This window comes from Heterocephalus glaber, unplaced genomic scaffold, assembly GCF_053883595.1.
Source record: "Heterocephalus glaber isolate CG9 unplaced genomic scaffold, H.glaber_assembly_v1.0 deba00000122, whole genome shotgun sequence".
NCBI classification, from domain to species: domain Eukaryota; kingdom Metazoa; phylum Chordata; class Mammalia; order Rodentia; family Bathyergidae; genus Heterocephalus; species Heterocephalus glaber.
In genome coordinates, this window is record NW_028258138.1 from 49,400,783 (window position 1) to 49,427,535 (window position 26,753).

Consider the following 26,753-nt stretch of genomic DNA (forward strand, 5'->3'; position numbering starts at 1 on the left):
TGCATCTGTTTTATGGATTCCATTTGTTTCCTATATTGGGATTCCATCATGTTCCTCAGCTCCTCTCTAGATTTATTAATCATGTCTTGCACTAGGGGCACAATTTCTCCTGTTATCTGAGAAATTATTTCTCATTTCATTTTTTCCAGATCCCCTTTTGTTGCCAGTCCAGTGTGTCCAGGTGGTTGAGTATTGGAGTGTTCCATCTCATTTCCCTTTGAGGTTGCTGTAGGTGATCTGGAAGTCTGGTTTTGAGACTTATTTACATGTTTTCTCATTTTGACTGGGACGGGGGGCTGTTAGTGTCTGCATGGATTACCTCCTCTGAGCTGGGTGAGGTGGGACAGGGGCCGGGAGCAGTGGTAGGGATGGTGGCCCAAAAGCCCTTTCCTGTGGGCTGGGAGCAGCGGGAAGGATGGTCACCAGGAATCCCCTTCCTCTGGACCAGGAGCAGTGGGACGGCTGCTCAGAAGCCCCTACCTCTGGGCTGGGAGCAGCGGGACTCAGTACCTTGGTCTGGTGGTCTGGTGTCCTCTGCATCTTTGTAGTGTGGAACCAGGTGGCTGCCTGTCTGCAGCGGGGTGATTCAGCATTTTCTGTGCGACTCAGGACCTCAGTAGGGCATGCACAGACCTGTCTCTCTGCAGCGGGCTGATTTGGCATGTTCTGTGCCACTCAGGACCTCGGTAGGGTGTGGGCAGATCTGCCTGTCTGCAGCGGGGTGAATTGGCCTGTTTCCTGCAACTCAGGACCTCCATAGGCCCTGGGCAGACCTGCCTGTCTGCAGCGGGGTGATTCGGCATCTTCCGTGCGACTGCGGACCTCGGTAGGGCGTGCCAGTATTCCATTTTATATAAAAAAAACACATTTTCTTTATCCAGTCTCCAGTTGATGGGGAATTGGGATGCTTCCAAGTGTTAGCTATTACAAACTGTGTTCCTATGAACATGGGTGCACATATATCACTGTGGTGTGATTCTTTTAATTCTTTGGGGGAAGATACCCAGCAGGGGAATAGCTGGGTTAAATCGACTTCCAGTCCTAGTTCTTTGGGGTATCTCCACACTGATTTCCACAGTGGTTGCACCAGTCTACACTCCCAGTAGCAGTGGAGCAGGGTTCCACTTTCCCCACAGCCTCGCCAGCATTTCTTATTGGTTGATTTCATGATAGCAGCCATTCTTTCTGGGGTGAAGTGGAATCTCAGCATTGTTCTCATTTGCATCTCTTAAATGACCAGTGATGCTGAACATTTTTTCATGTTTATTTGCCATTTCTACTTCTTTGTCTGAGAAATGTCTGTTCATACCAGATGCCCATTTTGGATTGGGTCTTTAAATTTGGGAGGTCTGATTTTTAAAATTCTTTATATATTCTAGATAGTAGATCTTTGTCTGAGGAACAGCAGGTGAAAAATTTTTCCCACATTGTAGGTTGTCTCTTCACACTATTGGTGGTCTCTCTTGCTGTGCAGATGCTTTTTAATAAGAAGAGAGTCTACTTGTTGATTGTGCTAGTTCATGTGCAACTGAGGCTTTCTTCATAAAATCTTTCTCTATGCCAATATCTTCAAGATTTCTACCTAACTTCTCTTCCAGCCAGTTTAGTGTTTCTGTTTTAATATTTCAAGCTTTAATCCATTTTCATTTCAGTTTAGTGCATGGTTAAAGATATAGGTCTAGTTTTAACATTTGGCTGTTATTAAAGTGTTTTACATTCACTGATTTACGTATGTTGAACCATCATTTCATCTCTGGGATAAATCCAACTTGATCAGGGTGTCTGATCTTCTTGATAATCCTCTGTATTATTCTGTTTGCCAGTATCTTATTGGGGATTTTTGTATCTATGTTCATTATTGTGATTGGCCTGTAGTTCTATTTTTTGATTGGGTCTTTCTCTGATTGTAATCAAAGTAACACTTGGTTCCAGGAATGAATTTGGAAGTATTGCTTCCCTTTCAATTTCATTGAAGAGTTTAAACAGTAGTGGCAATAGTTCTCTAACTGTTTTGTAGAATTCAGCAGTGAAGCCATCAGGGCCTGGGCTTTTCTTTGTTTGTAAAATTTTAATTATGTTTTCAATTTTATTGATTTTAATTGGGGTTTTTAGAATTTTTATATCTTCTTCCTTCAATGTTTTTCAACTTCCTTCAACGTTCTTCAACTTCCTTCAACTTTGGTAATTCATATATATCTAGAAATGTGTCCATTTCTTCTGTGTTTTCCATCATGTTGGAGTGCAGGTTCTTGAAATAGGTATTGATGATACTCTGGATTTCTGCTGGTTCTGTTGTGACTTCAACTTTTTTGTTCCTAATTGGATGGATTTCAGCCTTTTCCTTCCTTTTTTTCATCAGTTTGGCTAAGGATTTGTTGATTTTATTTATTCTTTCATTTGTCTAGCTCTTCTTTTTCTAAGAGCTTGAAGTTCAGCATTAGGTTGTTTATTTGAGCTCACTCTCTGTTTTCCTAGTATGGGCATTCACTGTTATAAATTTCCCTCATAAAACTGCTTTAATTTTGTCCCATAGATTCCTGTATGTTGTATTACCATTATCATTTAATTGTGAAAACTTTCTAATTTCTTCCTTAATTTCCTCTGTGACTCATTGGTTGTTCAAGAGAGTGTTATTCAATTTCAATGTGGTGTGAAGTTCTTGTGGTTTCTTATGTTATTGATCTCCAATTTAATTGCACTGTGGTCTGAAAATATACAGGGGATAATTTTAATTCCTTTGCATTTACTTAAACATGTTCTGTGAGCTAGCATGTAGTCTATGTTGGAGAATGACCCATGTGCAGCTGAAAAGAATGTATATTCAGATTTTGTGGGATGGAACACTCTGTAGACATCTGTTAAGTCTATTTGTTCAAAAGCTTGATTCAGTTCTAGTATTTTGTTGTTCATTTTTTTTCCTCTAGATATCTGTCTGTTTGCGACAGTTGGGTATTGAGGTCCCCCACTACAATTGTATTAGTGCTCATTTGGTTTTTCAGGTCCATTAATATTTGTCTTGTATTGTTGAGGGCATCAGTATTTGGTGCATATATATTTTTGATTATCATTTCTTCCTCTTGGATTCTTCCATTTACAAGGATGCAGTGGCCTTCTTTATATCTCTTAATTAGTTTTGGTTTGAAATCTACTTTTTCTGCAAATAAGATAGCTACCCCCGCTTTTTTCCAGGTTCCTATCACATGGAGGACTATTTTCCATCCCTTTACATTCACTCTATGAATTTATTTTTTAATTAGGTATGTTTCTTGTAAAAAGCATATTGTTGGATTTTGTTTCTTAGAAATCCATTCTGCCAGTCTATTTCTTTTGATTGTTGAATTGACATTGATGGTTATAACTGATATGTATTGACTATCCTTGTCATGTTGTTTTCCTGTTGTTGGCTCTTTTATTTTTTATTTTTCTCCCCTCTCTCTTTAATTTCTTGCCTTGCCTGATGGCTTTGCTCTGTTGGGACTCATGGAGTTGTGACTTTCATTGTCTTTTTCTAAGATATTGTGTAGAATTATTTGGAGTGTTGGTTTGGTATTCATGAAGTTTCTCAGGTATTCTTTGTCGTGTAAGTATCTTATTTCCCCTTCAATTTTGAAAGATAGCTTTGCAGGCTACATCCATCTATGTTGGAGGTTGTTTTCTTTTAGGGGTTGAAAAACCTCACTCCAGGCTCTCCTTGACCTGAGGGGATTTATTTTGAAAGGTCTGCTGTGATTCTGATGGGCTTTCCTTTGTATGTGATTTGTTTCTTTTCTCTAACTGCTTGTAGTATTTTGTTCTTCTGTTGGGTTTCTGCAATCTTGACTATTGTATGTCTAGGTGTAGATTTGTTTTGATCATGGCTAGTTGGAGTCCTATATGCCTCACTTATCTGTATGTCAAATTCTTTTACTCTGTTTGGGAGCTTTTCTGTCATTAATTCTGTGAAGAGGTTTTTTTTAATGTTATTTGTACTTTCTCCTGCTTTTTTGTAGACTCCTATCAGTCTTATGTTATTCTTCTTTCATCTAGGAGCTGCTGGATTGATTTCTCATGGTCCCGTACTATTTTTAAGAGACCTCTTTTCGTTGTCGCTAACCACAATCCTGTTTTCTATATCTGATATTCTGTCTTCACATTGACTCATTCTGCTGTGAATACTTTCAGTAGCATTTTTTTTTGTACCAGTGATCGAACTCAGGTCCTTGTGCTTGCACAGCAGGTGGCAAAACCACTGAGCTAAATCCCGAGCTTCAGTAGCATTTTTAATATCATGAATATCTATTTGAATCGCTTTCATGGCTTCCATTTCTTTCCTATGCTGGGCATTCATGGCTTCCATCATGGTCCTGAGCTCATTTATTTTTTTAAAATCTATTACTGTTTTAGTTTCTAAACATGTTTTTCATTCTGCTCACCATCTATGTAGTTATCTGGGAAATTATTTCTGTCTTGAATTTTTCTGTAGCCTCATTCATTTGTTTTGTTACATCCTGTGCTATCAGTACAGGGTGTTCAGGTGGTTGATTATCAGATTTTTCCACCTCGTTTCTGTCAGAATAAGCCTTTGGTGAGCTGGAAGTCTGGGTTTGTACCTTTCTTAGGTGTTTTCTCATTTTTATTTTTGTTGTTGGTGCTGTTTTTGGTTTAATTCCTGGGTTGATACTTTAATATTGCTTATTATAAGTATCTTTGTTGCTTGTACTTAGAATCCTTATGGAATGATTACTTCTCAGAAGTGTCTTCCAGATATAACTGGTCTTTAGATTTTGAGTCTCTAATGACTCTTAGGCAATCTCATTCTCAGTATACCAGGAAGGACAAGTGATTAGAACAATCACACCTTAGCCCAAGTGATACAATCAGCAACAACAATAACATGAAGCACAGCTTAGAAAATGATGATTTGTGGTAGCTATTAATCTATCACCTTTAACCATGTGAATTAAATCAAAATTGAGGACCAGCCCCAAATATGTTTATAGTGAATAAACTCTTCAGTATAGAAATTTTATCCTTTGGGATGAGGATGTAGAAGGAGTGGGGGAGAAGGGATAGATAGGTAGAAGAATAGGGAAAGGTTAGAATTGAGCCCAGAGGACACAGGAAGATCATGCAAACTCTAAGAAACTGTTGGAGACAAGAAGAAAAGACAGAATGAAAGAACAATGAGGAGAACAGAACAAACTAATAGCAATAGGGAAGCTAGAAACTGTATTCACTTCCCTATAAAACTAATGACAATCAAGAGAAGGAAAAAGAAAGAAAAAAAGAAAAAGAAAGAAAAAAGAAATCTGATTTAGGACTGGAACAGGAACAAAAAGGGAGAGGGCTGAAGAATAAGGTGGAAGAGAGAGAGAGAGAGAGAGAGAGAGAGAGAGAGAGAGAGAGAGAGAGACCAAGAGACAGAGAGGGACTGAGAAAGAAAAGAAAAAAGAAAAAGAACAAAAAAGGAAAATAAATTTGAAAAAAATGAAGAAATAAAAATTAAAAATAAGAAAAAGAATAACTTTGAAAAAATAATAAAAATAAAGGGCCTCCTTCAAGGTATGTCTCTGCTGTCACAATAGACAATGTGGGCAGCAGTGTGCAGATCTAAGTGTATGTTTCAGCAAGCAATCAGCAGTCCACTGAGATTCAGGCTGATTTCTTGCTGCAAGGCTCACACAGAGCTCCTTGACCTTCTGCTGGATTCAACTGTGCAAGGTTCTCCTGTAGGTTCCAGCTGCCCTTCCCCTGAAGATAGTCCAGGTTCTGATGGGAGGTGGTGATCCCTCCAACTTACCAACTATGGTGGTCTGGTGTGCTTTTATTACAGAGATTTTCTTCACTTTCTCAGTGGGCTTCAATTTTCATTAAGCAGCCTCAGAGAGGCTCTCTTTCCATTGTTCACTTCTGCTCTATCTTTGGGAGCTCAAAATAATGGCCTTTGTGACCTCCTGCACCTCTGTGGTATAGATCCAGGTACTCCATGGCCCAAAGGCCAGAGGCAGTGGCAGGTGTGTGTGTGTGTGTGTGTGTGTGTGTGTGTGTGTGTGTGTGTGTGTGCTCAGCAGCAGCGGAGGCTCAGGACCATGCTGCTGGGGCCCATGCTGCTTGGCTTCTCAGCAGCTCATCTCTTCAGAGGCCTGGGGAGGCTGAGGGGGGGTGGTGCGGTTTATTTGTATTTTAGATCATGATGTTGGCAAATTCCACTGCTTCAACTATTACAGAAAATGAATAAAGAATATGGTCATTAATTACTAAAAAATCTTACAGTACATTTTATTTTGAATATAGAATTGAGTCCATTTAGAGTCCACAATATTACGCATATTCTGGGATAACAGGTATATGTACTATAACTGTTAGCGCCTGCTATAGTTTGAATATCTCCTCCAAAACAAGGAGATTTAATCGCCATTGCAACAGCATAAAGAAATGAGACCATTAGAGATTTAGCTCAGTGGTGCCACCACCTGCCTTCAAAGTGCAAGGTCCTGAGTTTGATCCTCAGTATAAAATAAAGGTAATTAAGTTACATCCTCATAAAAGGATTTATGTCACTATTGTAGGAATCCTTTAGTTATCCTGATTGTTATGTTTGGGCTTCTTCTGCAGACCCCTTGTCTTTTGTCTTGTATGAGCTCGCTTCCCTTTGTACTACATCGTGATACAGCATGGAGGGCTTCACTTCTTCTGGGCCCTTGATCTTAGATCTCAGAATTTCTCAATCCATGAATCAAATAAACTTCTGTTGTTTATATATTCAATCTCAGTTTTCTGTATAGGCACAAAATAGACTGTTTTACAGACCTGGTATAAATGGGGAATTATTTTTTAAAACCAATCTCTGTTATGTTTGATCTGAATTAATTTATTTGATTTGTGTTGTTTTGTGATTTTGCTTGTGTCAAATTTGTAAATTTGTTTTATTTTTCAAGTTGACCCAATAAATATTTTTGCTATTTAAGAAAGTTTATAATTGAAGAAATTTAAGCAAAAATACTGGCTGTGAATTTATTTTTTATCCTTTATGAAGTGTCTGTACATGATTTAAGTTTAAGGAATGCTGCTTTTTCCCAATCCTGCTTTCATCTGGCCATTAGCTAGTTCTAAATTCAGCATAATTTGTTATGCTAAAGGAGCAGCCTGCCACTCAGTGTATTTGAATTCTAATGGTGTGTACCTAGAGATCAATACCTGGAACACTCAAAGTAAAAGTTTTATTTGGAGACAGGCATTTGGAGCCTCCTACCTGCTCTGACATTATCTCAAATCATAGAACACAAAGAGTTGTTTCCTTCTGTGTTATTTTGATGAGTCCTTATTATGCCTATTGAATGGAGAATCTTAGATCATACATATGTATTATGAAAAGAAGTCTTTGTAAATTAAGAAGAAAATAGTCGGAGACCTGTCCCGGAGTCAGGCTCGGCGACTTCCCCCACTTGGGCACTGCATCCTTCACTCTGGGGCCACGCAGGCTGCGGACCAAAGAAGAAAACACTCTGTGGAAAGGACTGGGTTGCTTGGAGGGATCTGGGAACATGTATAATAGTTAAAAAGCAAATGATTTGAAGATTTTTGACATCCATAAGAGTAGACTTTGGCTGCACTGATCCCATATCAGATCAAGTATGAGTTGGAATACAAAACCACAGAGGGCTTAATTGCCACCCCAGTATCATAAAATCCAGCCTGCTTTTTCACCACAATGTACAGCAAACCAACTTTCCACAACATCTCAAAGTTCTTTCAGTTGTCTTCCAAGTAACCAAGAAGCCTGCATATATCTCAGTAATTCAAATACAGTGTCACAGCCACTGCTGAATGTCAGAAATTACAATGTTCCTTTTCAAATCCCTGCTTCTAATATACCTAACAAGATAATGGTGGCCTCATAGACTTTAGAAAGAACAGTATAGACAAATGCTAAAGGACCCATGAAGCCAAATCATAATTTGCAGGTGACTTCAGGAGTTATACAAAACCTGAGGTGGAAGTGTTTGATGATAAATTCAACACCTTCTCAAATGGAGGCAATGGTATCTCATCAAGGTCACTTTGGAACTAATCCAGCTAATTCACATGCATTGCAGAGTCAACATGCAGCATTGAACACCTACTCTGTGCAATTGCAGGTGACTCAGGATTCTTCAAGAGTTCCTGTAGCTTTACATGGAAGTCAAGGATTAAACCAGTCATTATCAAATCAACAGGTTGATTGGGCCCAACAGCATGCATCTGATGAACTGACTTACCCAGATTACAGACCACTTCCAAAGCAACACTTATTCAGCCCAAAGCTTCATGCAAGATCCTAGTATTCACAAGAAAATCCTTATGTCAACACCACCATCACAGATCACACATAATCAGCTCCCGACTTCTGTACAGTCAAACCAAGCTACAGCAGTATCATATCAATATGGTGTACAAACCAGCACAAGGCCCCCTCCTCCTCACAACTGTAGATACAGAAGCCAGCCCTTGCAAAATGTACAGCATGTTACCAAACATGATAGAAGTTCTTCAGAGTCCAGAGATAAATTCTTTTGAAGCAAAGAAAGACTTCTTCCCAGGCTTTCAGCAGCAGTAGCAAAGTACTAATGAAAATGTCATACCATTTGGAAATTTCTGTGATGTAAAAGGAGATGCCAATGTCAAACAGCCTTTTATTGAGCCAGCTAGAGCTATGGATGGTGTTCAGACTCTTTCTCAAAATAATCAAGAGAAAAAAATGGATTCTTACAATCCAACTTCAAGTCAAGGGCCAGACCCAGCTGTTACAAAAGAAAAGCTAGCAAGAGATATTAAATCATTAATAGAAATGAAAAAGAAGTTTTCAGAGCTTGCAAGGAAAATTAAAATTAATAAAGATCTCTTGATGGCAGCAGATTGTAAACCAAGTAATAGTTTATCCAGTGAGCCAGCTCAGCATCCTGAATTCTCAGTAAAAGAAATAGCTGCTGAAGGTCACTGTTCCACAGAATTGGTAAAAACTTGTTTTAATCTTTGGAAAAATCAACCCTCAAAAATGACAGAAGAAAAGGCTTCAAAATCTGGAGAGGAAAAACAGGTTAATGAGTCACTGACAAACACATCAGCTGGAATTTCAAAGCCTCTGGAAGTTCCCATCCAGAATCCTTGTTCAGTTGAGAGAAATCCTCAGAACAAAATGGTAAATGCATTGCAAGAAGCAGCTTTGTCCATGCTAGTGCAAAATTATGAGCCTTCCTGTGCAAATGTAACAAAGGGTACAGAACTCCAGATTGCTGTAGTGTCACCTTTAATTCTTTCAAATGTCATCAAAGAAATAACACCTGGAGCTCTACCTGAAATGGTGTATCCTGTTATTAAAGAAAGCAGCATTTGTAGCTTACAAAATCAGCAGGCAGAAAATGCAGTGCTAACTACTGCTTTGAAAGTTGATGTTATCAAGCCAGTTGATGAATTCTACAACATTAGCCAAGGTTTTCCCTCTAATTCAGAAGGAAAAGCAAAATGAGCCAAATAATGGTAATGCACAAAACATGCCCAGTATTCATGAAGAACAGCATTGTCAAATGAATGGTCCACAATCCTCTTCTGAATCAAAGGACAGAACACTTGTGACTGGTGATTTATTACAGATTGAAGATATTTGCTCTCTTATTGAAGGGGATGTATCTTACAATTCCAAGATTGCAAAGATGTTCAACTCTTCCCTTTTGGAAAAGGTTGAGCCACAGAAATTTTCTCTACCCAAACGAACAAGTAATTAGTACTGGACACCAAGAAGAACAAGTAGAACAAGCCACTGAAAGTAAAGACTTGGGTCTTCAGAACGATGAATGTATAAAGTGCATGAACTTCCCATGTGAAATAGCCACTGTAAGGATGGAAGAACCACCCAAGCTTGTGGAATCATCATCTTCCAATCCTGTTATCCAGGAATTCTAGAGGAGAGCAATTGGGAGAAAACCACTAAAAATGAGGGCATGGCCAAAATGTGTGTTGCTCACCAGCAGCTGTTCTTCAACAGGATTTTAACTCTGGGGACATTGACACCTCTGGCCATGACACTGCCCGAGGCCCTGCAGCATGTGAGATTCCTAATGATAACATATCTGTCTTATACCTATATAACCAGCTGTCAGAACTTTTAAAGGAGTTTCCTTATGGCATCGAAGGTCTGAACAAAAATAAGAGTTTTGTGAACCAAAAGAAGATGGAATGGATCCCAGAAGATCAAACTGGTGGTAAAATCAGTTGTGACTCTAAGGGACCTTCAGACCAAATAAAAATTACAATTCTAAGCTCAGAACAAGTGAAAGAACTATTTCCTGAACAGGATGAACCCAGTGGAGGAAACAGACTGCCACCCCTTAAGGTGGATAAGTGGGCAGAACCTCAGAAAGAAAGGCACATTGCAGAAGTTGGGAGCCAGTGTGACCCACAAAAACAGGAGGAAGGAGAAAGTCCAGATTCTGTAGGGGACACAGAAAAAATCCATTGCTGTGCATTGGACTGGCTTGCAATGATTTATGAAGGGGTCCCCAAGTGTCGGTGTAATGATGTGGAGTAGGATAAGAGGGAGGAGCAGCCAGCTCCAGTAGAAAGCAGCAGTTGTAAACAAGGACAAAAACCTCTGATGCAGATGTCACTGTTGTTAAACTTGATGGTGTTTTGAATAATCCAAAGATGCCTCTGACTGCAGCAGCTGAGAAAACAGATTTGCCTAAAATACATGGCAACAACATAAAAGATGCATCTAAAACCAGGAAGGACAGTGCAAAAAGGAGGAGACAGGAGCTACCTGGTAAGGTTCCACCTAAATGGAAAAGCAGAAAGATACTTCTGAAACAAAACAAGGAGCCTCACCAAATACGGGACAAGAATTAACTGGCCAGTTTTCATCTAAAGGTGATGAATCAGACCTCTTGCAAAGAAATAAGAAAGTAAAGCTGAAATTTCAGGAGGTAAAATTCCAATCTGGTGAAAAGATGACATTTTCTGACCAAGATTCTCAGGAGGGTCTACAGAAGAAACACGCATCACAGAACTCATACACACTAAACCTAAAAAACAAGTCTTTTTCCAAATAAAGGCCTGCATAGGGAGAATGACTCTTTTTTTTTTTAATTCATAACAAAGAATCTTTTATGTATTTGTTTATTTTTTCCCCATTAACTTTATTGGTACATTTTAGGTATACAATACAGTTACATTCATCATTGGGCTCTTGTACCATTACATGAGTCTCTTGCTTCTTATTTTTTTTCCCCTTCCCTTGCCCTCCCTTCACCCCCTCCACCCTTCCCTGTTTGCAAAGACCTTGTTTCCCTTTTTTTCCTCTTCTCATATTTTTTCCTTTCCCTTTTTTCCCTTCCCTTACCCCTCCCAATTCCCCTGCTCTTTTAGACCTTTTCTTCCTGTTACACAATATCAGTTATACATTTTTAAATTACAATATTAAGATCTAGGAGACATTACCACAGATTTTACAGAATTTAAAAGGATATAGAAAGCACATTACAAAAATCTTTTTTGAAATAAATTTGACAACTTCTAAGAAGTAACTTAGAAGACAAATTAATGAAACTAACTCTGGAGGAAATATAAAATTTGAATAGCACCTATTAAAGAAAGTATATTCCTAACTTGAAAACCTACCTATATGACAACAGCAGCCTCATAAACATTTTAACTGATAAATTATATCAAACATTTAAAGCAGAGAAAAAGGGAACACTTCTCCCCTCATTTTAGGACATCAACATTGTGCTAATCCTAAAACTGGATAAAGATAATAGAAGAAAAAGTATGAACATAGATAGAATTTTGTTTATTAGAAGTCAGATCTGGCAGGATGTAGAAAGTGGTTTTGTTATAGGGATGGCAGTGTTGGTTCAGCATTGGAAGATCCACCTCCAAAAGTCATCATTTTAACAGAGGAAAGGAGAAAGCCATATGATCCTGTCACTAGTTGGAGAAAGAGCATTGGACTAAATTCTACAGCTGTTCATGGTAAAAGCTATCAGGAGACTAGAAGTAGAACAGAACCTTCTCAACAGATCAAAGACATGTACTCCACACTTCCAGCAAAAATGTCTTCTATGAATGGAGATGAAACAATGCTTTCTCCCTAAAGTGGGGAACACGGGCATATATGCCTACTCTTCATCTGTCCATTAGACTTTGAAACATAGGTCTAAACTAAAATAGTCTGGCAATAAAATGACACAACTAGGATAGGATTGGCATGGCAGAAGCAAAATCTTTATATGTAGATGAAATGATCATGTACAGAGAAAATACTAAGAAATCTCTAGGAGCCCCTAGAACTTGTACTTGAATTTAGCAGGATTAGAAAACACAAGGTATATATAAAAATTCAGGTCTGTGTATACTTGCTATAAATGAGGAACTGGATATTGAAATTTAAAAGTTATGCAGGAGTACAAAGGACCCAGAAAAGCCAAAAACAAAAACAGTGTTGGAAGACATTTAGCACCCAATTTTAAGACTTCTTCTAAAGGTACAGTAATCAAGGCAGTTTTGGTGTAAGGAAAGACATACAGATCATTTGAATAAAACAGAGAATCTAGAAATAGAACCACACATATATGGTCCACTGAGTTTTGAAAGATTATTTAACATTAGCATTTTATAGAATATAAACTCAATTCAAGAGCTGAGAAAGAGATAGTGTCTTCAGCAAATGGCACTAGAGTACCTGATATCCGTACATAAAAAATTAACCTCGACCCTTTTTTTCCATACATGAAAATAACTTGAAGAGATCTATGAACCTAAATAAGAAGGCCTAAAAGTATAAAACTTTAAGAAGAAATTATAAGGGAAAATATTTATGAATTCAGAAAGGCAAGAACTATCTAGGATACAAAAGACATGATGTATAAAAGAAAAAAATTGATAAATGAGATTCCATCAAAATTTAGAACTTTAAATGACATCATTAAAATGAAAAGTAGTCCTTAAACAGACCATATTTACAATGCATATAACCTATGAGCAGAATATATAAAGAATTCTTAGAGCTCATTAATAGACAACCCAATTAAAATGTAGACATAAGAAGATGATAAATAGCCAGTATAGCACAAGGAATGGTGTGCAACTCTAGAATCAGAAAAATACTAATCAGTACAATAATAAGATTGAATTATACACTCATTAGGGAGATGAAGTCAAAAGTTTTTAAAGCCTTGTCATGACTTTTTCTTTTTGTTGGATTCTCCCCCTTTGCATTTAATTTGTCACTCCCAATAGATTCATTCTGCTGCGTTTCCTGGGGTTGTGATCCTCACTGTCTTTTCCTAGAGTATTGTCTAAAATTTTTTTGGAGTGCCGGTTTGGTATTCATGAAGTTCCTGAGGTGCTCTTTATCATGCAAGTATCTTATTTCTCCATCAATTTTGAAAGATAGTTTTGCAGGGTACATCAATCTGGGTTGGAGGCTGTTGAAATACATCACTCCAAGCTCTTCTTGACTTGAGGGTTTGCATTGAGAAGTCTGCTGTGATTCTGATGGGCTTTTCTTTGTATGTGATTTGTTTCTTTTCTCTCACTGCTTGTAGAATTTTATTCTTCTGTTGTATTTCTGGAATCCTAACTATTATATGCCTATGTGTAGATTTTTTTTGATTAAGGTTAGCTGGACTTCTAAATGTCTCACTTATCTGTATGCCAATTTCTTTTCCCCTCCTTGGGAAGTTTTCTGCCATCACTTCTGTGAAGACTTTTTTTATGTCATCTGCACTCTCTCCTCTTTCTTCATTAACTCCAATCAGTCTCATGTTATTCTTCTTTGCATCTTCTAGGAGTTGCTGGATTGATTTCTCATTTTCCCTTACAATTTTAAAGCAATTTTTCTTTTCCTCCTCAGTAATTGCAATCTTATCTTCTATATGTAAAATTCTATCCTCACATTGGTTCATTCTGCTGAGCAGACTTTTGATGGAGTTTTTAATCTCTTGGAAACCTGTTTGTATCTGTTTTATGGATTCCATTTGTTTCCTATGTTGGGATTCCATCATGTTCCTCAGCTCCTCTATTTTTTTATCTGTGTCCTCTCTGGATTTATTAATTATGTCTTGCACCATGAGCAAAATCTTTGCTGTTACCTGAGTAATTATTTCTTATTTCATTTTTCCCAGATCCTCTTTTGTTGCCAGTTCAGAGAGTCCAGGTGGTTGAGTATCAGATTGTTCCATCTCGTTTCCCTTTGGGGTTGCTGTAGGTGATCTGGAAGTCTGTTTTTGAGGCTTGTTTATGTGTCTTCTCATTTCCATGGGCGGGGGGGGGGGGGGATGTGCTTCTGGTGCCCACGTGGCTCACCTTCTCTGCCCTAGGAGCTTGGGATGGCAGCAGGGGAGCTTCCTTCCAGGTGCTGGGACTGGCTGAGCTTCTCTGCTTTGCACACAAGCAGAGAGTTGCAGGAAATCAAATGGTAAAGGTGGCAGCACCATAGAGACCTCGAAAGACCCCTCAAATGTGCATACTAACTGTGGTAAAAACCTTAAAGCCCACCCTCCTGAGAATTCTAAGACATGCAGCCTTTCAAGGCCTGTTGAAGGAAGAGCTGATGCAAAGCAGCTGATTAAAACAAAATTAGACAAAACACTAAGCAACATAAGCAATGAAGTGCCTTCCCAAGTGAAGGAGCAAAGGAAGTCATACCTGAACCACCTGAGCTTCAAGTGCACAGAACGAGAGAGCATCTGTCTCACCACACCCAACAGTTCCCCAGCAAAGTTTGGGAAAGACAAGAAGAGCCAGGAACAGAAGCCTGAGGCCTCTTTCCCAGGGAAAACCTCCAGTGTAAAACCAAGCATGCTGGAGTTTAAATTATTCCCAGATGTACTGTTGAAGAATACAAACTATGTCGAAGACAGGTATGATCTCAAGGCTCATCCTGAGGAGCTGGCCATCACCCAAAGAGTTTCAGGAATAAAATGTTAAAGAAAAGACTGGATAAAATGTGTAAACTGAGAAGAAAGCGATGCAGGAAGCCAGCCAAGAAATAGGTGGCAGGCTGGACTTGAGCACTTGTCATAAATTTGCCAAACTCCATTAGATGATTTGGACATTGACTCATTTGATCTTCACAACGAGGTGTTAATTCAAGACTGCTACAGAGAAGTGCCAGTGCGGATGGATAAGTGCAGCAGAACCCCGGCCATGTTCCAGACCTACAAGCAGCTGTAGTTGTAGAAGCACGGCAGGAGCCTGAGTAGCAGCCCCATCCAGTGACCTGGTACATGCTTTCCTTGTGACTCTGGGACTTCTTGTCATTTCCTCCTCAGAGTCACTTGCTGGAAATAACTCAAGATTGCTCGTAAAGACCCCCTGATACTGGTTAACATTAGGTTATGTATTTTGTTGATCCTGTTTAATAAAAATTGCTTGACAGCTCTCGGTTGGCACACGTAAGAAATGGATAGTGTTTGTCAGGGAAGCTGTAAGGTATTTGATCTTCTATGTTGTGAAAGACATTTACAATTATTTTCATAAGGTTTGCGCACATCATATTTGAAAAGGCTGACTGCCCATTGGAGGGAGTTTACTGCTTCTCATTTGAGGGCTTGTTTATTTAACTGAGTTCGTAAATATATTTTTATTTTTAAGATACATCAGTAAAATATATTTTTTCAGACATATCCACAGTGAATATTAAAGTATATTCTTAAGTATTTTGTACCTAATTATAAGCTTTTTTTCAGAAGTCTTGTTTTATACTTGTTAAACTGAACACAATTTTTGAAGAATATCTTAACATTACTTTTCTATTTTAAATAAACATTTTTTGCTTGCAAAAAAAGAAAATAACTTTACCTTCCCCCAAATAAATAACCCACAGACAGAAACCTGAAACAAATCCATGTACCACAGGCTTTTCCATCTTTAATATACTTAAGAGTTACCTAGAGAACTTTTCAAACTCGTGTTTCTGACACTTCAAGGTGATACTGCTGGCCTATACTATATTGAGCAACCTAGGTCTAATGAACCAATGTGTTTTTTCTTTTTATGCTACAGCTATATTTTGAATTTTTCCTTGGACAATGCATATGTAATTCTGAGTGATGTGTTTAATACAGAGTCAGCCTTTGATGTCTGTTCACCGTTCTGGTTATTGTTATTATTAGTTTTGGGGGCCTGGAGAAGGATGAAAATAATGGTAAAGAGAATGAAAGATTAGAGCTGGACATATCTGAGGTAGGATCCTACATATAAGCTATTTGGCCTGGGGAAGTTAATTAGTCTAAGTTAAATTTGCATTCTGTCAGAGAAAAATACATCTTGGAATTGAGAGGACTTGATACAGCTTTCATACAGACAAAGAAACAGATGGGTTGAATCTTGATTATATTGTAACACTACTGTGAATTGCATTGTAATCCCTATAAATTTCACCTTTTTATTGTTATTTTTAAAAGAAGGATAATTTTTATAATTATGAGGATTAAATAAACTGCTGCATGTCAAAAGTCTTGGCACAGAGTAAAAATCTAATCATCATCCTCCCTTTTTTCCTCTCTTAGATATCACTTAGTGATGCAATTTATAGTATCTACCAAGCCTAGATACCATGCATAGGTAGGGCCCATGGTTTTAGTTCTAGTTAGAATTGGAGAACTGACAATACAAAATAGTTTAAAAAATATTCCCAGGCCTCACCTTTGTCGTTTCTATCTTAATAGGTCTAGGGTGGGGACAGACATGATTAAAATATATTATGGCAACCTAATAGGGTTTTTTTTGTGGTTCTCCAGCCCAGGCATCCAGGCTGAAAGTCACTACCGTACTGGATTGCCAATCATTAATCATTATCAGATCATGTAGCACAACACAGCTTCTCTACCCTCTGCTTCGGCATTTCTGGTGGCATTTTTTTTATTCACATCTATTTCTATGCACTCCTGCATGAAGAGGCATATAAATCTTCTCTTAATGCTTCCCTCACCTCAGCACACTAGGGTGAGTACTTATATAACCTATCACAATGAGAAGATATGCTATATCTCAGTCCTGCCCTTGATACCCTAGCCACACAGAAACCACCTTGGGTCCTGGCCTGCAGAAGAATAAGACTCTATCAGTACTGAGGAACAATAAGAAATTTTCTGAGCCTTGAGGCATTTGAAGCAGGCAAAAAACCTATAACACTAAGCAGTGCCTATTATGGGGCACACACTTTGATTGTATTATGTGTGCTTATCCTCAGTTTCATAAGGTAATTTTATTAATATCATCATTCAGATTTATAGAAAAAACTGAAGCAGAGTTCAATAATGTGTCCCAGATAAAGTGTACAGTGTGAAGGGGGGCTTTGCTTGCAACCAGTTTGATTCTAGAACCTGTAACTAGCCCTTTGGAGGAATTTTGTAATACTGATGCCTGAGTCCATTCACACTAATTGAAACAGTGTCTCTGGGGAGTAGGGCTCCTCAGTTGATCATTATAGGCTATTGCTGTTGAGAACCATATTAGCACTGCTTTTCTGCCACTACACTGATTCAGAAGGAGACTCTGCAGAGGTATTACTGTTTTCCCCCATCTGTTGGCAATTGGCCCAGCTATTCCTCTTCTGGGTATCATCCCCAAAGAATTAAAAGAATCATACCACAGCGATATATGCACACCCATGTTTATAGCAGCACAGTTTGTAATAGCTAAATCTTGGAAACAGCCCAAATGCCCATCAGCAGATGAAGATGTGTTTTTTAAATATATGACAGAGTACTACTGAGTCATAAGCAGGATAAATGAGACATTTCTAGGTAAATGGATGCACCTTGAGACCATACTCTTAAGTGAAATAAATCAGACACACATGTAAATATCACATTGTCTCTCTGGTATGAGAAACTGAAAGTGTAAATAAGGACCAAAATGTATGGTAGATGTTGTGAAATAGGAAGAAATTGTTCAAAAAAATTTGTGACTGTGAAAGATCTTTTCTGTGGCTGCTGTGCCTAAAGGGGTTGTGGTAAACTGAACAAAGGTCTCAAAGGTGTTATGTCTTAATGTTTGGAAATTGGGAATATGTTATTTTATGTGATAAAAAACAGGATTTTACGATAATGTAAAATAGGAAGAAAAGGGCCAAAGGGGTAGGGGTAGTGGGAGGGGCAGGGGAAAGGAAAGAAGGGAAAGGAAAAATGCTGAGAAATGGAAAAAACGGAAATAAAGTTTTTGTAAATAGGGAAGGGTGGAGGGTGTGAAGGGAGGGCTAGGAATGGGGAAAAAATAAGAACCAAGATGCATTATGTAAAGGTACAATTCCCAGTGAGAAATGTAATTGTGTTGCATACCTACAATGTACCACTAAAAGAATTTAATAATAAAAAACCCCAGGATTTTAGAGAAATGATTAAGATAAAAATTTCAGGATGAGAAGATTGGATGGATAGTCCCAGTACACCCAATGTAATCAAAGTAGCCTCAGTAGACAGTGGCAAGAGAACTAAAATCAGAAGAAGCAGCTAAGGGGATAGAAGAATCAGGATGAGAGTCCATGCAAGAGGTTTGAAGATGTAATGCTGCTGGCTTGAAGATGGAGAAAGCCCAGGAACTAAGGAATACAGGAAGCACCTTGAAGAAAAAAAAGTGAGGAAAATGATTTTTTCCTAGAGGTTTTAGAGAGAGCCTGGCCCTGCCAACCCTTTGATTGTGCCTTTGCATCTCATTTCAGATATCTGACTTTCAGAGATGAAAGATTGTAAAATATGAGTTGTAACTTGTTACACCAGCAAGAGAAAATAACCAGGAGTTTTGCTATTGTGGAAAGAACCTTATTCTCTAGTACCATGAGACTTTGATTCATTTTCCTCTATCATTTATTCTAAAAGGATATACATGTCAATAATGAAATATCTGTATGTACAGCTGCCTTTTCTGGCAAATAGAGCCAATAAAAGTAAAGGTACAGGATAATTGGCAAGGGTAGAAAGATGACAGAGTAAGTGCAGCCAGCTGTGTAAACCCTGTCTATGGCTTGGAACTGAAACAACTGAAAAACAGGAACTCAGTGAGATGAGTGAAGGAAAGAGTGTGCTGATGTTCAGTATTGCACAGAGACTGGAAAAAACTAACAAGCAAGGAAAGTAGAGTTTCATGTTATCAGAACGCAGGGCTGGGAAGGGCATTTTTTTCTCTTTGAATATATTTCTTTTTAAAACTTTATTTCAATGTATTTATATTTAATGTATTTGTCATATTAGTACATATTGAATTAATCATAGGGAATTTAATAATATATCTTAATTCTTCTTTTCCCCCAATTCTTTTTCCCACTGTTCAGCCCTTCTTCCCCTCCCCATTCACTAAAGTTTTGTTTGCATTTTTCCTTTCATTGTCTTTTTTTCCTTTTCCTTTTCTTCCATTCCCCCTCCCGTTCCCTTGTTTCCCTTCCTTTTTGATCATATTCTTTCTACTTCCCAATATCTATCCTCCATTCTTCTCCTTTGTGGTTTCTCACAAAAGACAAACAATGAGATGCAAATTAAAACAATGCTGAGATTCCACCTCCCCCCAGAAAGGATGGCTGTTATCAAGAAATCAACCAACAACAAATGCTGGCAAGGCTGTGTGGAAAAGGGAACCCTTCTCCACTATTGGAGGGAGTGTAGACTGCTGCAACCACTGTGGGAATCAGTGTGGAGATTCCTTAAAAAACTAGAACTGGAGGTTCCATTTGACCCAGGTATTCCTCTTCTTGAATTAAAAGCATCATACCATAGCGTTACATGCACACACAGGTTTATAGCAGCACAGTCTGAAATAGCTAAATCTTGGATACAGCCCAAATGCTCATCAACTAATGCATGGATAAAGATGTAGAATTTTTACACAATGGAATACTACTCAGCCATAAAGAAGGATAAACTTGAGATATTTCAAGGTAAATGGATGCACCTTGAGACCATGCTCTTAAGTGAAATAAATCTGACACATATTTAGATATCACATTGTTTCTCTGGTGTGAGAAATTAAAAGTGTAAATAAGGAACAAAATGTATAATAGGTATTCTGAAATAGGAAGAAAATGTTCAAATGGCAATGGGGACAAGGGAGGGGAGAGGGGGAAAGGAAGGAAGGAAAAAGAAAAAAATGAGAAAATAAGTATAAAACAGAAACAAAGCCTTTGCAAATGAGGAGAGGAAGAGAGTTGAAGGGAGGGAAGGGGAATGGGAAAAAAAGAAAAATGAAGATATATCATATACAGGCACAAATTCCCTATGATGAATGTGATCACATTATGTATAACTAAATTGTACCAATAACTTAATTAATTAAAAAATAAACCTAAGTGTCCAATTTATTTCACTAAAGATTGTGATCTTGAGGTACATCCATTTTCCAATAAATGACTTGTTTGTCCTTCTTTGTGGCAGAGTAGTACTCCATTGTATATACATACTACATTTAGAAGGGGCATTCTTGGTTCAGCCCTGGGCCGGAAATGGCAGTCCAGGACCATAGCAATTGGGGAAGAAGAGACTCAGAGTTAAAGACACAGACTTGCAGTAAAGAAAAATTAATATTTATGCAAGCTGAAATGAGAGGCAAAAAATAGCTATCTGAAAGCTGACCCATGGCATTCAAACTGGGCCAGAGCAAAAGTGTTTGGCATTTCTCAATGTATAAGCAAGGAACTGTAGTGGGGAACCATCTTCCGAGGGTTTTGCCTGAGTTGGCTGCTTAGGGGAAAATAACCCTGCACCTTCCTTTTCCCAAAACCCACAAATATTGCCACACTATTCCAGCTAGTTTGCCTTTTTACTAAGTATGGTCCTGGTGGGAGGCTGCTAAGGCAGGCCCACTGAAAATTGTGAGGTCAGACAGATGTCTGAACTCTGAGAGACAATGATCTCTGTGTCCTTTTGGGAATGGTGGCTGTCCAGGCTGGCAGAGAAAGATATGGAAGATGGACCAATATGTAGGAATGCACGCTGGAACTGATAGTGAGTGGGGGAGACACTGCCGTATGGGTAGGGGATTTTATGGCACCTGTGGAGGGGACCCTCTCCCCAAGGCAAACGTTTCCACCCCACCTTGCCCCTCTCAACTAGGTTTTTCAGAGGGCTTCAGAACCGGAAGGAGCTCAGCAATGGCCTACTCCTTAAGAGTTTGCAGAACTAATTTTTGTGGAGTGAACACAAGCCAATGCAATGAACTGCTCCATGTAACCTTGTACTTGGTGAACAGTGAAGCTGGGAACCATTCCATTCCAGCCAGCACCTGCTGTAAATCTCCCAAGTTTGCCACCAGCAGAACAGCATTAGGAGGTAGGTGCAATCACCACACAGCCTTGCTGTCCTTAAGAGCTGCATAGTTCATGAAAACACATATAAAAGTACTGTATGTTTACTGTTTGCCACACTTTTCACCACTTCAGTAGAGAGAATTCTTTTTTGTATAAAATTATTTTAAAATTAAAACAATTTTCTTATTCATATCTGTGATTAGTTCCTATATATAGTATATACATATTTCTTTCTTTTTTTCACTATTAACTGGGTTTTTTCTCCTTTCAATTTTTTTTTGCACTGAATTCTTCCTTTGCTAGTCATTCTGTCCACTTAAAATCAAAATAACTTTAATTCATTTTATTTTTAATTCCACTTCTTCATTCCTTTAAAAATTTTGATTTTGTCCCCGCCTCCATCCCAGGATCCTAGGGCAGTGAAGCTCAGCCGGTCCCAGCACCCAGAAGGAAGCTCCCTGCCTCCATCCCAGGATCCTAGGGCAGTGAAGCTGAGCCGGTCCCAGCACCTGGAAGGATGCTCCCCCACTGCCATCCCAAGCTCCTAGGGCAGAGAAGGTGAGCCACGTGGGCACCAGAAGCACCGCCCCCCCCCCCCGTGGAAATGAGAAGACACATAAACAAGCGTCAAAAACAGACTTCCAGATCACCTACAGCAACCCCAAGGGGAAACAAGATGCAACACTCTGATACTCAACCACCTGGACTCTCTGAACTGGCAACAAAAGAGGATCTGGGAAAAATGAAATAAGAAATAATTACTCAGGTAACAGCAAAGATTTTGCTCATGGTGCAAGACATGATTAATAAATCCAGAGAGGACACAGATAAAAAAATAGAGGAGCTGAGGAACATGATGGAATCCCAACATAGGAAACAAATGGAATCCATAAAACAGATACAAACAGGTTTCCAAGAGATTAAAAACTCCATCAAAAGTCTGCTCAGCAGAATGAACCAATGTGAGGATAGAATTTTACATATAGAAGATAAGATTGCAATTAGTGAGGAGGAAAAGAAAAATTTCAGGATGAGGAGATTGGATGGATAGTCCCAGTACACCCAATGTAATCAAAGTAGCCTCAGTAGACAGTGGCAAGAGAACTAAAATCAGAAGAAGCAGCTAAGGGGATAGAAGAATCAGGATGAGAGTCCATGCAAGAGGTTTGAAGATGTAATGCTGCTGGCTTGAAGATGGAGAAAGCCCAGGAACTAAGGAATACAGGAAGCACCTTGAAGAAAAAAAAGTGAGGAAAATGATTTTTTCCTAGAGGTTTTAGAGAGAGCCTGGCCCTGCCAACCCTTTGATTGTGCCTTTGCATCTCATTTCAGATATCTGACTTTCAGAGATGAAAGATTGTAAAATATGAGTTGTAACTTGTTACACCAGCAAGAGAAAATAACCAGGAGTTTTGCTATTGTGGAAAGAACCTTATTCTCTAGTACCATGAGACTTTGATTCATTTTCCTCTATCATTTATTCTAAAAGGATATACATGTCAATAATGAAATATCTGTATGTACAGCTGCCTTTTCTGGCAAATAGAGCCAATAAAAGTAAAGGTACAGGATAATTGGCAAGGGTAGAAAGATGACAGAGTAAGTGCAGCCAGCTGTGTAAACCCTGTCTATGGCTTGGAACTGAAACAACTGAAAAACAGGAACTCAGTGAGATGAGTGAAGGAAAGAGTGTGCTGATGTTCAGTATTGCACAGAGACTGGAAAAAACTAACAAGCAAGGAAAGTAGAGTTTCATGTTATCAGAACGCAGGGCTGGGAAGGGCATTTTTTTCTCTTTGAATATATTTCTTTTTAAAACTTTATTTCAATGTATTTATATTTAATGTATTTGTCATATTAGTACATATTGAATTAATCATAGGGAATTTAATAATATATCTTAATTCTTCTTTTCCCCCAATTCTTTTTCCCACTGTTCAGCCCTTCTTCCCTTCCCCATTCACTAAAGCTTTGTTTGCATTTTTCCTTTCATTGTCTTTTTTTCCTTTTCCTTTTCTTCCATTCCCCCTCCCGTTCCCTTGTTTCCCTTCCTTTTTGATCATATTCTTTCTACTTCCCAATATCTATCCTCCATTCTTCTCCTTTGTGGTTTCTCACAAAAGACAAACAATGAGATGCAAATTAAAACAATGCTGAGATTCCACCTCCCCCCAGAAAGGATGGCTGTTATCAAGAAATCAACCAACAACAAATGCTGGCAAGGCTGTGTGGAAAAGGGAACCCTTCTCCACTATTGGAGGGAGTGTAGACTGCTGCAACCACTGTGGGAATCAGTGTGGAGATTCCTTAAAAAACTAGAACTGGAGGTTCCATTTGACCCAGGTATTCCTCTTCTTGAATTAAAAGCATCATACCATAGCGTTACATGCACACACAGGTTTATAGCAGCATAGTCTGAAATAGCTAAATCTTGGATACAGCCCAAATGCTCATCAACTAATGCATGGATAAAGATGTAGAATTTTTACACAATGGAATACTACTCAGCCATAAAGAAGGATAAACTTGAGATATTTCAAGGTAAATGGATGCACCTTGAGACCATGCTCTTAAGTGAAATAAATCTGACACACATATTTAGATATCACATTGTTTCTCTGGTGTGAGAAATTAAAAGTGTAAATAAGGAACAAAATGTATAATAGGTATTCTGAAATAGGAAGAAAATGTTCAAATGGCAATGGGGACAAGGGAGGGGAGAGGGGGAAAGGAAGGAAGGAAAAAGAAAAAAATGAGAAAATAAGTATAAAACAGAAACAAAGCCTTTGCAAATGAGGAGAGGAAGAGAGTTGAAGGGAGGGAAGGGGAATGGGAAAAAAAAGAAAAATGAAGATATATCATATACAGGCACAAATTCCCTATGATGAATGTGATCACATTATGTATAACTAAATTGTACCAATAACTTAATTAATTAAAAAATAAACCTAAGTGTCCAATTTATTTCACTAAAGATTGTGATCTTGAGGTACATCCATTTTCCAATAAATGACTTGTTTGTCCTTCTTTGTGGCAGAGTAGTACTCCATTGTATATACATACTACATTTAGAAGGGGCATTCTTGGTTCAGCCCTGGGCCGGAAATGGCAGTCCAGGACCATAGCAATTGGGGAAGAAGAGACTCAGAGTTAAAGACACAGACTTGCAGTAAAGAAAAATTAATATTTATGCAAGCTGAAATGAGAGGCAAAAAATAGCTATCTGAAAGCTGACCCATGGCATTCAAACTGGGCCAGAGCAAAAGTGTTTGGCATTTCTCAATGTATAAGCAAGGAACTGTAGTGGGGAACCATCTTCCGAGGGTTTTGCCTGAGTTGGCTGCTTAGGGGAAAATAACCCTGCACCTTCCTTTTCCCAAAACCCACAAATATTGCCACACTATTCCAGCTAGTTTGCCTTTTTACTAAGTATGGTCCTGGTGGGAGGCTGCTAAGGCAGGCCCACTGAAAATTGTGAGGTCAGACAGATGTCTGAACTCTGAGAGACAATGATCTCTGTGTCCTTTTGGGAATGGTGGCTGTCCAGGCTGGCAGAGAAAGATATGGAAGATGGACCAATATGTAGGAATGCACGCTGGAACTGATAGTGAGTGGGGGAGACACTGCCGTATGGGTAGGGGATTTTATGGCACCTGTGGAGGGGACCCTCTCCCCAAGGCAAACGTTTCCACCCCACCTTGCCCCTCTCAACTAGGTTTTTCAGAGGGCTTCAGAACCGGAAGGAGCTCAGCAATGGCCTACTCCTTAAGAGTTTGCAGAACTAATTTTTGTGGAGTGAACACAAGCCAATGCAATGAACTGCTCCATGTAACCTTGTACTTGGTGAACAGTGAAGCTGGGAACCATTCCATTCCAGCCAGCACCTGCTGTAAATCTCCCAAGTTTGCCACCAGCAGAACAGCATTAGGAGGTAGGTGCAATCACCACACAGCCTTGCTGTCCTTAAGAGCTGCATAGTTCATGAAAACACATATAAAAGTACTGTATGTTTACTGTTTGCCACACTTTTCACCACTTCAGTAGAGAGAATTCTTTTTTGTATAAAATTATTTTAAAATTAAAACAATTTTCTTATTCATATCTGTGATTAGTTCCTATATATAGTATATACATATTTCTTTCTTTTTTTCACTATTAACTGGGTTTTTTCTCCTTTCAATTTTTTTTTGCACTGAATTCTTCCTTTGCTAGTCATTCTGTCCACTTAAAATCAAAATAACTTTAATTCATTTTATTTTTAATTCCACTTCTTCATTCCTTTAAAAATTTTGATTTTGCCCCCGCCTCCATCCCAGGATCCTAGGGCAGTGAAGCTCAGCCGGTCCCAGCACCCAGAAGGAAGCTCCCTGCCTCCATCCCAGGATCCTAGGGCAGTGAAGCTGAGCCGGTCCCAGCACCTGGAAGGATGCTCCCCCACTGCCATCCCAAGCTCCTAGGGCAGAGAAGGTGAGCCACGTGGGCACCAGAAGCACCCCCCCCCCGTGGAAATGAGAAGACACATAAACAAGCGTCAAAAACAGACTTCCAGATCACCTACAGCAACCCCAAGGGGAAACAAGATGCAACACTCTGATACTCAACCACCTGGACTCTCTGAACTGGCAACAAAAGAGGATCTGGGAAAAATGAAATAAGAAATAATTACTCAGGTAACAGCAAAGATTTTGCTCATGGTGCAGTGTTGGGAGCAATGTTACATAGTTCTAGGGAAAAGTTATTTGGTTGGCCTGGTTCTCTTGCCTACAGCCCAGCTACAGAATGACTCCGGTTTGGCCTCCGGTCACAGCTGAGACTTCGGTGATCCAGTGGTGCTGTGATTCTCCAGGGCAGGAAACATCCTGGGAGAACAAACATCTGCTCAGTTCCTCATTGTTCTTGGACTGTTAACATCTTGTTTACCCAAGATGTACTGAACTCTCTGCAAGCTTTTTGTTACACCTTGTTTATCCCAATGTGAACTATTGAACTCTCTGTAAGTCATTTGTTGCATTTGTTTCTCCAGATGTACTGAATTCTCTGCAAATCATTTGTTATGAGGTAATGAATAAAAGGTATGGTGGGCTGGGGGCTTTGGTCTTTGCTGCCCAGAGAGAGCAACACTGATCAGACCCAAAGCTCAGCTTCTTCTCAGTCTCATTTGTCTACCTTTTCTGTAATTCACCGTGTGCTGCCATGGCTCACAGGAGACCAGAACTCACTGCAGAAGTTCTGGTAATGTCCCCTTACCCTGTTCCCTACAGTGCAAGACATGATTAATAAATCCAGAGAGGACACAGATGAAAAAATAGAGGATCTGAGGAACATGATGGAATCCCAACATAGGAAACAAATGGAATCCATAAAACAGATACAAACAGTTTTCCAAGAGATTAAAAACTCCATCAAAAGTCTGCTCAGCAGAATGAACCAATGTGAGGATAGAATTTTACATATAGAAGATAAGATTGCAATTAGTGAGGAGGAAAAGAAAAATTGCTTT

At 38.9% G+C, this 26,753-nt stretch overlaps 1 pseudogene; it reads left to right on the top strand.

Moving 5' to 3' along the window:
* The first annotated feature begins 7,613 nt into the window (after positions 1 to 7,613).
* LOC147830423 (retroelement silencing factor 1 pseudogene) lies at positions 7,614 to 15,234 on the top strand (annotated as a pseudogene).
* The last annotated feature ends 11,519 nt before the right edge of the window (positions 15,235 to 26,753 follow it).